The sequence below is a fragment of the Dasypus novemcinctus genome, chromosome 27 (genome assembly GCF_030445035.2).
Source record: "Dasypus novemcinctus isolate mDasNov1 chromosome 27, mDasNov1.1.hap2, whole genome shotgun sequence".
NCBI lineage: Eukaryota > Metazoa > Chordata > Mammalia > Cingulata > Dasypodidae > Dasypus > Dasypus novemcinctus.
The window spans coordinates 12,260,099-12,277,214 of record NC_080699.1 but is presented as its reverse complement, the minus strand read 5'-3'; positions in this window follow the sequence as shown (position 1 = coordinate 12,277,214).

Genomic DNA, 17,116 nt, shown 5'->3' with positions numbered 1-17,116 from the left:
CATAAATTATGTGTCATTCTGGTCCCTAACCTCAATAGCTAACATTCTGATACTCTTTGTTTACTCCCTGTGCCCATTTTGTCATGGAGAGAGCAAAGATGGGCAAAAATGACTGCTCTTGTGCTGTAAGTATATGTATTTTAGTGACTCCAAGAGACAAGGAAAAAATTCAAAAATGCCTAATATATACAAATTGCTATGGAAATATGAAAATAGAAGAAAACATTTAAGCAACTGCCTGGGAGTGGGCATCAGAGAGAACTTCTTTAAAGTAGTGGCATTAGACCTGGGACTTTAATAAAGAACAAGCTCTACAGTTCAAACAACAATGAAAAACAAACAATAAACAAATGGAAAAGAGCTTTCTTGGAAGAAAGACGAACAAAAGACCACCTACAGAGATATGAAGGAACATGACACATTCAAGGAAAAGGGAAGAATTTAGTGTGGATGGAAGAAGAGTGATGAGGCCAAACCAGTGGTCGGCTGACTGCAGTGGTGGGCAGACTGTGAAAGACCTTATCATGATGTTTCTGCCAGTAAAGACTAAAGGGGGAGGGGAGGGGAGAGAAAGAGAGAGACTTGAGGTGTGGGCAAGTAGGAGCAGACTACTGTCCTATTCCAGACGTAAAAAATGATGAAGGAAGGGGGTGGCTAAGGGAAGATAACAAAGGGATGGATTTGAGAGAGATTTGGAGACAGAGGAAACTCCTGGGTAGTTGTTGGAGTAAGTTTGTTACTAAGAGGAAAAGTATTTAGAGAAACAGGTATTTAAAGGTTTGAACGACTTCATATATGGTTAGTCATGCTCATTTCAATAAAAAAAAAGCCATTTTGTTAGGCTTCAAGTAGGGAGAGAGTTAAAGATGACTAAGAAAATCCATTTCCTTACTGAACATATTATGTACAAGAGAACTAAGCACAAGACAATCAATAATCACATAAGACAGTATGTGATAATTTCATACAAAATGAATACATAATGTATGCATGGGCTTTGAAAGAGGGAATGGTCACATTTGCTTAGCAAATACAAACATATTGGAAAGAGTTTACGCCAGGATTGAGGTTGGCTAGCAATGGATAAGCGATAACTTTAGAAAATAACTTTCCTGAATCCTTGGTTTCTTCTTGTCCAAACCCTAGCGCAGAGGGTGACCAACTATCTAGGTTTGCCTGGGCCTGAGAGATTTCCTGAAATGAGGGACTTTCAGTGCTAAAACTGGCACAGCTCTGGACAAACTGGCACAGTTGGTCACTATCCTAGCGTGTGGAGGTCTCACAACATGTCCTGGGAATGCCATTTAGCCTCATGCCAACTGATGAGAAAGCTGAAGGTCAGAAAAGTGGGATTGTCTCATCCCCCCACTAATTTGAAAAGTCCCTCAGAACAGAATGTGTCTTACAGAAATTCGGAGATAGCTGTGTTGACAAAAATCTCCAGTGATATCCTGAAAAGGCATCAGGGATTCCAGTCTTTTTAAGCGGGTGGGTGTGGGTGTGTAGGGGGTGGGGAGGGGGTTGAGGACACATTGCAGGGGGAGGTGGGAAGGACTGCAAACTTCCCGTAGGCTGGATAATTAAAACTTCTCATTCTTCTGTGAAAAAGGAAAAACTGAGTTTTCATTCCTCTGCAGAATTAAACTTATGTAAGTATCTAAGTTTTACGTGAAAAAATGACTTCCTGTAAATACAACAGCAATCAGATAGTAAGAAACTACAAATGACTGAAAGTAGTTCATGTTCAATCCCTTTAGTAGCTTGATTTGAAGTGCTATTATGCATTTTTAAGTATTGTTCTTGGCATTTCTTACATTTATCCTCTCCTCAGATATTGAGTCAATTAAAAAATAATAGAACGGATAATGCACATATAACATATTCCATTTTCTTGAGGGTTGACAATGTTGCCCTCAATGTATGTAAACAGCAAGAATGATTTAAATATTTTATATGTGATATATTGCTGATACATATTCTAGTTTATATATTTTATCATGTCTATTTTAGAAAATGCTGAGTATTGAATGTTAAGATATTCAAAATACATATAAAATATGATCACTTGTATTCATATACCATAAGACATTAAGGGTAGGCATTAGTGATGTACCACATGATTGCATTTAACTGCAAAACAAGCAAAAAGATTTGGAGATTTGACAATGTAGAAGCCATCTCTGACATCTAAACAACAAGAGTGGCTAATAAAATGCTATTAGAAAATGGGATGCCTCACGAAGTGCAAAACCCAAATGCTGGAGACTGTATTCAAGTCTGAACTCCGGACACATGCGATGTTCTCAAGATTACATGATAAAACATGGGCAGAAATTGCCTAGCTATGTATTTACCTGAAAAATGGAGCAGACAGACAAAGGGGAAATATGGAATTATACCAGTCCATCTCCAATCCTTGTAACAAAACATTACTAACATTAGAGAGGCTGAGGGTAAATGTGGCGAAAATGCACAGCCTAATGCTTTTTCCTGTAAAATACTGTGTGGTAGATTGAATTATGTACCCCAACATAGTTGAATTCCTAATCTTAATCCACATTCCTGCAGGTGTGAACCCATTGTAAATAGGACCTCTTGAAGATGCTACTGTTAGTTAAGTGTGGTCCAGCTGAATGAGAGTGGGTCTTAATCCATAGTTCTGGAGGCCTTCTAGAGAGAAGAAACCAGAAGCAAGACATTGGAGAAGGCCACACAGGAAGAAGCCGGAAGTCAGTGGAAACAGGAAGAGTCGGCACAGGGAGAGAGACCTAGCATATGATGGGCAGTAGGGATACAAGCCAAAGAACTCCAAGGATTGCCTGTAGCCAGCAACGGAACACTCCAGACTCTGGGAGAAAGCAAGCCTTGCCAAAACCTACTAGCTGCAAAACCATGAGACACCACTTTTTTTTTTTTGAGGTACCAGGGCTGGGGATTGAACCCAGGACCTCATGTGTAGAAAGCTGGGGCTCCACCACTGAGCTACACGGCTGCCTCGAGTTGGTTTTCTTGTTTGTTTTTGTTTTTAGGAGGTGCCGGGGATCAAACCCAGGACCTCGTGCATGGGAAGCAGGCGCTCAACCACTTGAGCTATAGCAGCTCCCACATTCTTGTTTGTTAAGCCAGCCCATTGCATGCTATTTTTCATAGTAGCCGCTAAGACTTACTGACACAAATATTTTATACTCCTCTAATTGTTTACCAGGAATAAAATATAGCCATGAATGGCAGGATCCACCAGGTTGTGGTAGAACCAACCTGGGTCCTCAGCAACTATGGCAGGCCGGCTTCCAGGACTGCTGGTCTCCTTGCAGGAGATGACCTCTTCCTTTTCCACCAGTGCCTTCTGCTATTTTTCTACTAAAAGTAGTCATAGCGAAAAGATCAGAAACTGGTTCATACAGAAATGTTCATTTCTAATAGTAGCTTTAGTGCATTAATATCAGGAATCAGGGCACTATGGCATTTTTTCTTTTCACACAAGTCTGACCTTCTAGGGGTCTATTTTAGTCCTTGCTGTATGGTGAAAATGTCAGTGGTAGCTAGGATTACAAGCACTAGTCCATGTGCTCAGTGCATATGACCGACTAGGAAACAGAAGGAAGAAAGGAAAACAGATGAGTCTCTAACAGGAATTAGGCGCTGAACTTATGGAACATTCAGCTTCCCTATTTGACCTTGTTTCTTTTATCCCTGTAGATATGTTCAGAGAAAAATCTTTGCTGGAAGACACAAGATGAAAAAAAGCCAGGAATGGCTAAGTTATAAGAAATGGCTGAAGCTGCTTGACTCTCTGCGCAGTATCTGCTCCGATAAGGAAATGTGCTATGGGCTTTCTTCAGAGTGCTACCTTAGACGACCACTAAGATACATCCACTGTGTTCCATTTTGCAGATAAGAAAACAAAGAAGAACTTGTCACGCAGTTTGCCCATTGAAGGTCACAGAGCTGGTCAGAGTGCAGATGGGATTTAATACTATCCTTAAGCAGCTCCAAAGCTGCACTCTTTAGGTTCCACTAAGCTAGACAAGAATTTTGCAATTATATGGTCAAATATTTTCCAAAGTGTGATACATGGGCTTGCCTATCTGACTATACAGCTAAGAGAAGAGAGTGCTGTGCCTTTGGAAAACCTGAACTTATGTATCATTGGGCCATGAAACCTAAAACAACTATTTTCAGTTCAACCAGAACGAACCCTAATTAAATAAAAGCAGCCATTACTCATGTTGTTTCTCAACCTGTCTACTGCAGCATTGGCATAATGATTCTAAGATGATTCTTGCTGCAACAGTCTCAGCTATCTGACAGGCAATTTACCAGATCTCATTTTTATTTATTTAATTCATTTATGTGCTCCTTTTAAACATGAGTGGCAACACATGCCTGCTTCCAATTTATGCCCCATCTATTCCTTATGAGTCCTCGGCCTTCGATCTTTCTTCAATTGCTATTATGGTTGCGATATTGTTCCACATGTTCCTACAAGGTCATTTTGACAAGGACTCAGCTTCATTACGTGGGTGGCCAGTTAAGCCATTATTGCTCTTTTGGCATCATAATGAGAGCACTGAACATGTTGTCTTGTTCTACAAAAATGCTTTGGAACTTAACATTTCTCTATGTTTATGACCTCCTATACTACTGAACTGGCGACAGTCTGAAAAATCCAAAGACCTGAATTGTGACCAAAATCCCTATAAATATGGGGGTTTATAGTCTTGTGAAAATAAAGGCAGTGGTACCATCATTCATTCATTCACTTGTTCATTCATTCCGTTATTTAGCTCAACAAGAATTTATTTTCCAGGTGCTGTGTCAGCTCCTGAGGATACACCAGAGAACGTGATGCCTCTTCTACCCATAGGGAACCCACAGTGTGGGCGAGATACAGACAAACAGAAAATCACAATTCGGAAATGTGGGGCAAGCACAGCCTATGGGAACTCTCAGGAAGAGCACTGAGTCCAATCTGGTATGTTCAGGGAAACGTTCATTTAACGGCTCACAGCATGCCCTTGTGGAAGATGAGGCTGGAGGGGAAAGCAAGGGGACTCTCACAAAGGGTCTTGGCCACAATGTTGAGGAATTTGGGCTTTATCCAGTGGGAAATGGGGAACCATTAAAAGGTTTTCAATCAGGAGAATAACATAAGATTTGCACTTTTTCAAAGTCATCCCAGCTCCATTAAGGAGAATGTCAATACATTCGGTCTTTGGAGACAAAATTTTCTTGAATAAAATTTTCCTAGCCAAGTGGATAGGTAAGGTAAGAATTATTTCAGTCTGGTAAGTGACATGCAGATTGAGGAGCAGGCTGTCCCAGGATGGCCTAAGAGCTGGGCCCAGGTAAGGTCTCGCATGGTCTAGGCCCAGGGAAGATTGACCAGGCCATAATAGGTATGAGAAGACCATTTCAGACAGGTGTGAGGGGTCAGGAACAGGCTGAGGGGAAAGGGTGGCCAAAACTGCAGGAGAGGAAGACAGGCACGACTGGGCCATCACTGGGAGGGAAATCGTCTACTGCAATGCATCCTTAAGGCTCTATGTTATTTTACTTTATGTAACTACATTTCTAATACTTCAGAATGGACAGAAAGACTGTTCTGTAAGCTCACTGTTTGTCTAATAAAAATATTTTAAAAAATAAAATGTAAGCTGGAAAAAAAAAGGAATGTGTTATTGATTCACATAACAAGATGGATATATCTAAAATTCATTTTGCTAAGTGAACAAACCTGGACCCAAAAGCTACATATTGTATAACTCCATTTATATGACATGATTGAAAAGGCGAAACTATGAGAATGGAAAAATCAATCAGTGGTTGCCAGGGTTGGGGAAGAAGAGATTGTTGGACTACAAAAAGACCTCACAGGGGAATTTTCAGGGTGATGGAATTGCTCCATTTGGTACTGAGTTGATGGATATATGATTTTATGAATTTGTTATAACCCATAGAATTGTATAATAAAAATAGTGAATCTTACTATAAGTAAATTTTTAAAACTCAACCGGGATGAATGCAGATTGTGACAACTAAATCTATCTATATTACAAATATATAATATAATCTCATTGAAGGGGGTGGGAGAACAAAAGAGCTAACGTAATTAATCTGGAAAATGTCATTTTGACTGGACACTGTATAGCTAAAAAAGAAAAAGACCTATACCTGAATACTGTAATCCAGTTGATAAATTTCTTTCTTATAGAGGTCCAAATGAGCAATTCTTAAATTACTCTATATGTATGTATTAGGATTGGAAAATGAGTAAATAAATTGTAGAACATGGGTGCCAGATTTCTTTCAGAGAAAGAAGTTACAAATAGCAAAGGCAGAAGGGTAACTTAAACCCTATAGTACTGGACAGGGGAGAAATCAATACAAACTCATATTTATTTTAATATATAGAGATGGAAATTATAACAGACATGTGGACATAGGTTACTATATATACACATAATTTCCAGCTCTGTCACTGACAGAGAAGCAGTAACAAGCACACCCAGCACCCAAATCTTGATTTCTAAATACCATTACCCAACCAAAGGAAGCAGGACTCCTTGGAGAAATGACTGATTCTAAGGCTAGAACAGGGAAAATACAAGATAAATCTGAAGCATCTTATTGCTCCACAAAGTAAGGAATTATGGAAAAAAAATTTTTAATAATGGGAACATGTCCAAAGGATACAGGGAACACCATGAAGGAGCCAAAGCTGGAACAATTTGAGCAACAAAATAAATAATGTAGTATTGCATTACTACCCTCTGGTAAGCAAAATAATGAGCTCCCAAAAATGTCCACATTCCAATCCCCAGAACGTACAAATATACTTCACTCCTTGCCAAAGATGAAGTAAGGTTGCAGATGGAATTCAGGTTGCTAATGGAATTCAGGTGACCTGGTGTTGGGAAGACTTTTCCAGATTATCTTTTTGGCCCCAGTATACTCGCAAGAGTCCTTTTAAGTGGAAAAGGAAAGAAGGAAATTCTGTGTCAGAGTCATGCAGGATGAGGAAGACTCAACCAGCCATTGCTGGCTTTGAAGATGGACATGGGTGGTTCACAAACCAAAAAATTCAAGCAACCTATAGACACTGGAAAAGACAAGAAAACAAGACCTTCTGCTTGTGCCTTGTCTCAGTTTTCTAGAGCTGCTGTAGTCAACACCACACGGTGGGTTGACTAAACAACAGGAATTCATTGTCTCCTGGATTTGGAGTCCAGAAGTCTAAAATCGAGGTTTTGACAGTAGTTTCTGGTGTTAGCTTGCCACAAGGCTTGAGGTTAGTTGGTTTGGATCTCTGCCCCCACCATGTGGCAATTTCTCTCTCATGTATGCTCCTCTGGTTTCTGGTGACTTCTGGCTTCTTCTGACTTCTGCATCTCATTGCCTTTGCTTGTAGGATTTCAGCTATATTGGATTAAGTCTCACCCTCATTCAGTCTGGTCACACTTTAACTCATAATAACATCTTCAAAGGGCCTATTTACAAATGGGTTCATACCCACAGGATCAGGGACTAGGACCTTAATGTGTCTCTTTATTTTTTTTTGGGGGGGTGGGATGGGGGAGGAAGATGGGGTATGATTCAATCACCAAGTCTCCAGAAAGGAATGCAGCCCTACATTCCTGTTAGCTCAGTTTTAGCCCCTTAAGACCCATTTCAGACTTCTGATCTCCAGAGCTGTGAGATTTAAAAAGTGTGTTGTTTTAAACCACTGAGCATATAGGAATTTGTTCCAGCATCAGTAGAAAACTAATATAAACCCAATGAATAAAATAAACATCCATGAGTCCATATGATATAAATAAATGAATGGGGGACAAGGAAGACTGAGAAACCATTACAGATCAGAGGACCTAAAGAGACATGAGAGCCAAGTGTAATGTGGCAATCTGGATTGGATCCTGAAACAGAAAAAAGACCTCAGTAGAAAACCTGGACCATCTGGCTAAAGACTGTAGTGTGGTTAATAGTTTTGTCCCTTTGCTGGTTTCTTAGGTGCGTAAGAGGCTAATATTTGGGAAAGGTGGGTGAAGTATATATGGGAACAATCTATACTATTAATGCAATTTTTCTGTAAACTTAAAATTATTCCAAAACAAATGTTTAAAAATAATTTTAAAATATGTCCACATAAAGACTTGAACAAGAACGTTCAAAGCAGATTCATTCATAATAGTGCAAACCTTGCCACAACCCAATGTCCATCAATAGATGACTGGACAAACAAAATGCGATATATCCATACAATTCACTACCACTTAGCAGTAAAAATGAACAAACTATGGAGATATACAACACGGATGACTCTCAAAAACATGCTGAGCAATAGAATCTCGGCACAAATGAATACGTACTTTAGGATTCAATTGTACAAAATTGTAGAACAGGCTGAACAAATCTGCGGTAACAGAAAGTAGAGCAGTTGTCTGGAGCCGGGAGTGGGAAGGGATCAACTGCAAAAGGTCAAGCTGGAACTTTCTGGGATGATGGTTATGCAGTGTACACATTTTTCAAAACCCATTGAACTATACTCTTAAAATGGGTGCATTTTTGTATACAAATTATACCTCAAAGCTGATTTTAAAAGAAAAAATAAAACATTAAAAAAAGTCCTTTAGCTTTTCCCAACTCAGTGTTTTATTAAACCAAGTGAAAACTTAACAGATAATGCCAAACGTAAATACAGTTTTATCTACATATTATTTAAACAATTTTTTAAAAATTAGCAAAGTAAACCATATCAGCTTAGTCATTCTCACAGTCTTTCTCATAGCGTCTGAATATTCATGTAGAATCTCGTGATAAGCATTTTTTTAAGTATTATTCAGAAGAGGCATTGCAGCTACCTACTTGCCAGAATAGCAGATCATACAAACCTCCCTTACAAGGGGTCTGAGCAGAGCCTATTTCAATTTGGCAATTATATCACATTTGGTTAAACAGCCTGCACCAACAGTCTTTCAAGGAAAGGGTTGTTCTGTCCACTTTAGTATGAAATCCTCAGCCCTATTTCTGCCTGACAAAAACACCCGCAAAAAAAACACAGCCAAGGGGTAATCTCACCAAATAGTCCATCATTTGTACAAATGCCTGAGGGTGACAGCTTCCCTTGTTCCAAATAGTTTTTGGATTTATGTACCCATAGGATTATTCGTTATGTACAATCTTGTCTATGAAAACCACAATCTTTAGTAAACTATACTCAGGCAGTTGAAATACATTTTCCCTCTGAAAATAATAGGTATTATTCAGAGTTGTCAAGAGTTGAAAAAGGACTAGTTTTCTTACCAAAAGGGCTAATTGTACATTTGAAAACCTGTAACATTTACAGAACAATGTAGTTCTACGGAGCCATTTTCAAAGCCACTGTTCAGAGCTAACATAAACTGCTGAGCTACAGGTAAAAACACAGGCTGATGTCACTAATCGGAGTTAGACATGGATTTCTTGATTCTTTTTATTTGATCTATGATTCTGTTACAGCTATGATGGGCCGCTTTATCATCATGGCTCTATCAGAGGTCCCTCTCGTGGCTTGAGTCTCCTTGGAAACACGAGAAGTGAACGGATGTGGAAGGCGTGCCCCTCACACAGGGTCTCTGGGCTCACGCACTTCTTGCTTGTGCCTCAATCACCAGGTGAACCTTTCCCAGCCCTTCAGAGGAACTCCACATCCACTGGCTTCTTTTCTCCAGTGGCTGCCTCTCTGATTTAGAGGCACCACGTCCCAGAGAATGGGGTGGCAAAGAGGTTTGTTCAAGGGCTAGCAGATCAAACCGCAACCAGGTCGGGGGCCCCAGAAAGCAGATTCTGCTATGGAGATGAGTATTCAGCTGATGGAAGGCCAAGAGAGGCACTCAGCCAGGAGTTGTCAGTCCCATAAGGGCTTCAGCCCTAGCCGGATGAGCTGGGTAAAGCACCTGCTCCCCACCGCACACGGCTACCCGGTGGCCAGCCCAGCCCTGCCCGGCTCCAGGCTTGGCAGAGGCTGCCGTTTCTCCGTCCCACAGAACAGGGTGGAAGAGGAAACAGGTTAGAACCAAAAAGCTTTCCGCAGCATTGTCCATGCATCGGGCCCTGCCCTCTTCCTCTCCTGGCTATTTTCACCCGATATGGAATCCTAACCACCTTTGCCCTTCTTAAAAGTTCTAAGAACTTTTACATGAAGTACTGAGAGCCGTCAACTTTCCTCGTACTTCCATAGCCTTTCTGGTCTGGCTTCAAGAAAAGTCTGATGTTCATTTGCCACCTTTCCAGGAATCATACCAGTCTCTGGAAACAAAACGGATAACTTCTAACGTAAATTTGAGTAGAGAGAGCTACCATCTTCAAGGTTTCAGAAGAAAGAGGGGCAAAGGAGCCAGGCAGAGAATCTCAGAGATAAAGCAGAGTGAGTGCTGATGCTTGGCCTCTTCAGAGTTCAATAAAAAGCCTGTCGCCTATAGAGTTTGGAAAAAATTGGAGAAAAATGAATTGTATCTGGTGATAATGATGAACGTCTGGCAACCCCATATTTGGGATTATATCTATGAAATAATTTTGATGGTGATATTAAACACAACAAAATAAATTTCAGGAATTTCTAAAAAAATTATGTAAATTAAACCTATGGCATTCAATATGTAATTAATTTCAGATCAATAAATATTTAGTGTCTGTGGAAGGGAAAAGGTTTTCTGGTGGATGTGTGGGAGTGCTGTATATTATATATATGCATTGCTGTGGTCTAGGACTCCTGTGAAGAAAAGCTGAATAATTAGGTGGGAAAAAAAAAAAAAAGAAAAAGAAAAAGAAAAAGATAGGATGTGGAATTTTTTCAAGTCAACATTCTTTATCTAAGTTCTTTATCTAACTTTATCCAAGTTCTTTATCTATCCTTTAAACCCATCGCTATATGCCATTCCCTAGTAAGGGACCATGACATTATATTGGGCTTCAAATTTCGGGGAGTTCTGGATCACAGAGTGTTTCAACAATGGCAATGGAGGGATACTGGTATGGGATACCAATGACAGGTGATATATGGCTGACAGGGAGCTGTACAGAACATATGTCCAGGGTGCATGGTAATGTTTGGATATACTCATAGTGGCAACAATTAAAAACCACAGCAGGGGGGGTACTGGGTTCCTGGCCAGTGGTGCTCTGTCGTGGTCCCTAGGGGAGCAGCGACAGTCTCCCAGGTACAGCGGCGGGGACCGGGAGGGAGTGAGGGTTCAACAGTGAGCCCCTGATGCTAATGACTATGCTTGTGAGCTGATAAACCTAAAATAAGAACAAGGCCTAGAGCAACATTGTGCCTGGGAATTTCCTCCTGTCAGCCTTCATGTTACTCAAATGTGGCCAGTCTCGAAGCCAAACTCAGCATGTAAATGCATTGCCTTCCCCCCAGCGTGGGACATGACACCCGGGGATGAGCCTCCCTGGCACCAAGGGACCACTATCAACTACCAGCTGATGATGCAACTGGAAAATGACCTTATACGGAAGGTTCAATGCAGATCAGCAGAATATCCATGTCTACATAAAATAACATGACTTTAAAATGCTGTTTGACCTAAAGTAAGGGGGAAATGGAAAGGAGAAATGAGTTTATATGGCTACGAGTTTCTAAAAAAGAGTCTGGAGGCTGGCAGAAGGATTGCCCTCATGCACAACTGAGCAGAGTCAGAGAGACAGATAAAGCAGATACAACCCCCAGATATTGGTTCCTTTGAGGGCTAAAGAGACCCATGGGAGTTATGGTCATGGCCGATGGGGTTAACTAACAGGGCAGATGGCCCCTCTTTGGAAATGGTGTTTATGTGTGATGAATCTGGACTCAGATGGGATCTCCCTTCATAAGACTTTTATGCTAATGTGCTGGAGGTGCAGTTAATGTTGGGGTTTAAGATATATTTAGGGGATTTGAATCTCTGGACTGACAATGTGATAGCCAGGTCCTGAGCCTCAACAGACTCCAGCACCTACAATCTGATCTATTGGACTTACCACACTCAGCTAAGATGGAGTTGAAGAAGGACAACCACCACACCATGGAGCCTAGAGTGATTACAACTGAAAATGGGAGGATTGCATCCAGCATCCATGTGGAGTCTGAGCCTCCTCTTGACATAGAGGTGCAATGGACACAACCAATCCAATGTCCACATAGAAGAGGTGGCATTGGATTGGGAAAAGTGGACATGGTGGACGATGGGTATGGGGAAAGGCAGGAAGAGATGAGAGGTGGAGGCGTCTTTGGGACATGGAGCTGCCCTGGATGGTGCTTCAGAGGTAATCACCGGACATTGTAAATCCTCACAGGGCCCACTGGATGGAATGGAGGAGAGTATGGGCCATGATGTGGACCATTGACTATGAGGTGCAGAGGTGCCCAAAGATGTACTTACCAAATCCAATGGATGTGTCATGATGATGGGAACGAGTGTTGTTGGGGGGGGGGGGAGAGGGGGGGTGGGGGGGTTGAATGGGACCTCACATATATATTTTTAATGTAATATTATTACAAAGTCAATAAAAAAAAAAAAGAAAAAAAAATATTTAGTGTCATTTATAACGGAAAAAGAAACTCTGTTTTCTGAAGGCAGAGCATGGCTAATTTGGCACAGGGAAGGGTGGACCATGTCACATGGACCGGGTAGGATGGTCTCTCCACAGGTTGGTAGGACTGAAATATCATTTCAGAGAATTTTTGCCAAATTATTCTACATATGTTTTTTCCAATCTTCATGAGACATTTATGATTCACACGCTGTTGCATAATGGAATTGCAGCTTGTGCGTCACAATTTACATAGCAGATTTTACTTGACTGCAGCAGCTCTATATTGTTCTTGAAATCGTCTCCCCCCTTTGGGAAGTCTGCAAATCTCTCCTGCTTCACCCTGCTCCCCTGACGCAGGAGCCACGTCCTGCACTGCTCAGTGCTCCTCGCCCAGCGCGCACTCCCTGTGTCCGTGGTTAAGAAGCAGCCATCTGACTCTCATAATTGCTACTGAGAAAACGGGACTCACGAGTCACCTTGTCAGGCAAGACCTGGAAGCATAATGAAGCATCATGCCTCCCAAGATAGTTGCCTGCAGAAATGGCTCTAGGGCCCACAGGAAATTTCAAAGGATATGGGGGAAAAAAAGAAGAGAAAGTTCTGGAAACTTTCTTAGGCACTTTTGGGACCTCATGTCAGGCTCCATGTTAACGAATTGTGTCCTACTCACAGAAAGATTTCTGAAACGATTTTGTAAGTTCCAAAATTACCATCACCCACCCACTTAAATCTCCCCCTCTGGTCATTAAGTGGAAAAGGAGACGTCGCTGATGCTCTTGTTTCCAGGGTTCTGGATCTCTGTATTGTCACTGGAGTGAGTGGTCTGGCCCTGGGCTTGGAAGAAGGACATTTGCTTTATCACTTGTCTGTGAGGCTGAGTTCTCCCCAGGAACATAAACAGTGCAGAGAATCGAATCTCGAAGCACGTTCTACAATCAAACTCCTGGCTGGTGTAGCTTTTCAATTCATTCTGCCTCAAGGCATCGCGTCTCTGGCAGTGAACAGAGGAGACGATATACTCAAAGTGAAAACCCTTCCTAGTTCACTTTTAGTGGTATTTTCATATAAAGCTATCATAATTGTTATTATTTCTCAGTAGCGGGCACTATTTCCATCCATAAACCATAGGAAAGAAAGTTTAAAATGATTAATTCTTTGATGTTGCAGCATTTCCATTTCAGGAGAGATGTTACTCAATCTTTATTATCCAAACCTTTTATGTTTTTTCTTACTTCTTCCTCATCAAAGCTATGTTTTATTGTCACCTACCAGTCCTAGATAATAAAGGGTTATGGGGTGGTCTATGAGAACTCTGTTGTTTTATGCATGATTTTTCTGTAAACCTATGTCTCTAATAATAAAAAAGGGTATGGACTGATGGAAGCAATTTTTTTAGTGTGATTCAGGGGTTTTATTTCACCTTATATCCTATTAAATAAGGTAGATTACAAGTAATTATAACAAAGGCATTTTAGTATAAGCAAATAATAGGAAAATGCTGATATTTTAGAAATCATAAACTTGTTTTATGCATAAACTGTGATTAGCTCATCTGGTTATCATAAGAACTCGATGAGTTAGACAGATTGTAGACCCCACTTCATGGAATAGAAACTGGGGCACAGGAGATTCTGACTTCTTTCAGTTAGACCAGAATCAGTGGCATTGAGACATAGGCCATATTTGATTCCAAATCGAGTATTTCTGTAATAGTAGAAGTTCTTGAATTTTGGTATATATCAGATTCAGCCAGAATTCAGATTTTTAACAAGATCCCCAGGTGATTCTAAGGTATACCAAATTTTGAAAGCCATGCTTATTACTTTAGAATTCAATTATCTTCTGACACACAATCTTGAAAAATTCAGCACGGCGTATTTAAGTCCACCTCTACTACTACCAGCTAATGCTTGTGATTGCCATGTACCCCCATGCTCTCAAGAGGGCTTTCTTTAAATTACCTCATTTAGTCCTCACAACAACCTGGATTCAGGGACCATCATTACCTGCATTTTATCAATGAAGACATTGAGGCACAGAGATGTTCAATAACCTGACCGGGGTCACACAGCTGTGAAGTGGCTGATCAGGGCTGGCCCATGAGCAGTCTGCCCCAGAGGATCGCATTCTTAGCCGCTCAGCTCCGTGCCTCTCCAGGAAGAGTTGACTTCATAAGAAACCTGGCAGGATGGCTTATTCCAATGACAATCTGATACGACAGTTCAAAAAACCATTACCCTTTAGCCCAACATCTTTAAAGATTGATATACTTGCTCCTACCACACTTGATTCTCCTTTGAGTCAAATTTCTGCTCTGCAGTCTCTATAGCTTATAGATACAAGCAATTCCTCCTGACCAAAAAAAAATGTCCGTTATAAATACTGCTTAATAAAATTAGGGTCAATATTAAAAATAGCTAGCTTTTTCTCAGTGTTTAATATTTGCTAAGTGCTGTGGTAAGCACTTTTCCAAGATTTTCTCATTGAAACATTTCTCCTGTACCTATTCTTTTTTGAAGATTTATTATCTAGTACTCTAGGGTACGCATCAACCATCGCAGTGCACCAGAATCACCTGGGGAGCTTTCTACAAATACAAATACTACAGCTCAGTCCCGGAGAGTTCGATTTCTTGCCTGGACTGCGGGAATTATTTTCAACGCTTCCTAGTTAATTCTGATGTTGGAAACTGCTCAGGCTGTTTTATATATATATGTCTTATTTTATCCTTAGAAAAAACCCAGTGCGGTTGGTATTATTTTCCTCATTTTATTTATAAAGAAAGTGGTTCCGAGAGGTTAAATAGCTTGGCTGATGACACGGCCCACCTGGGGATTTGAACCCCTGGCTGAATGGAAAGCCTGTTGCTGTGACCAGCTCACCGTGCTCCTCCTATCTGGGAATGAATCCATTTGTGGAATTCAGTTAAGGACCTGGCCTCTCCAGGGCTGCGCTTCTGGTGCTCCCCTGCCACTCACCCCTCGCGACAGCCCCTCCCGCAGGCTTTCGCTCGCCAGTGGATTTATTTAAAAGCTTATGCCATTTCACATTATTTGGGCTTTACTGGCTGAACAAGGAAGTTAGGACATCCTTCTAGACAGCAGCCAAGCTCTTATCCAGAGAAGAATAAAACTGCCCCGCGGGGAAGGCAGCATTATATCTACTTAAGTTTATTCTTTTGCTGTGAATAGTGCGCTTCGTGCTTGGAGGAAATTGGTTTAGTCAGGCCCAAGTCAGAGGCCCAGGGGAGGGTGCTGGTTCCAGGCAGCTGGCCAGAGTGAGGCTGCCCCGAAGAATTTCCATAAACCATCACGCAGCTAATATTGCACCCAGAGGTCTTTTTGGAGCTCAGCTTTTTGTTGTACAATTTCACTGCGAAGTAATTTTTGCAGGGAAAAAAGAAAACGCACTTTATGTTTGACTCTCTTTGACGGAGCACTGTGGACTTGACCCAGGCACGCCTCTTCTCCGGGAGCTAGTGGGAAATGAGGAGGTCCTTGGTCCCGGCCCTGGCTCGATAGTTGCCCTTCACGTTTGAATTTTTACTCGTTAAAGTCATTTCACCCACATGGTCTCACGAGCGCATAGATTACTATGAAAGGCTAAATTTCCATTACGTATTTACAATGAAATTTGTGAGCCTTCCAAAACAGAAAGAAAGGAAACAAGGGAAGGGAGAGAGATTAAAAGAGAGAGAAAAGGAAAGAAAGGAAAGGAAGTAGGAACTTATTAAAGAAAATGGCATCTTACAGAGGAAACATGCTGTAGTGATTCAGTGTGTGCGTAGAATTCATCTGCTGTCACATATTTAATAAATCCTAGAGTTCACTGTAAACATCCACATTGTTCCTCACAGAGGCCTGGTGACCAATGACAGCAGGTGCTAGATTTACCCGCCCCCCCCCCACCTTTGCCCTCTGCCCTTGAGTAGGCTATCTTCTGTTAAGTGTGGGCCATACTGGGTCTTTGATTATGTACATATGGTTCCAGCTAGCTCAGGGCATGGTCTCAAAAAGCCTGGGAGCCCAGGTCCTTGCCACACGGAGACATAAGTCCAAGGAGGAGAGTGCAAGATGGAATCAGAAAAACATGATCAAGGGGATTCCTGGGGCTAAACCACAAGAGCATATTTATTTTTGCCTCCCACACTCCATTCAAACTTTCTATTTGTTTAAATAGACAGTATTCTTCCCCTGCACTTTGGTTGGAAACCTGAACCATCCAATGACTTTTCTGATCACTATTATCATTTTAATCACGGAACACATTTTCATTTGAGGAATTAAGACTTCAACCCAACAAAACCTACACTTTGAGCTTCAAGGTTGCCTTCTCTCATTCTCACTTCTGGTTCTGACTTTCTCATGGATATATCCCACAGTTCTTGAGTGCTGGGCCTCCTGACTGCAATTCCTCCATAAAGTCAGGGCCTCTCCCTCACGTGGTCTTTCCTGTACCGCCCACCCCCACCCAGCATCTGTCCTTAGTGGAAACCGCACAGCCTCTGACTCCTGGGCTCCCCTTTCCCTGGCAGCCACAGAGGATCAAAGATGCC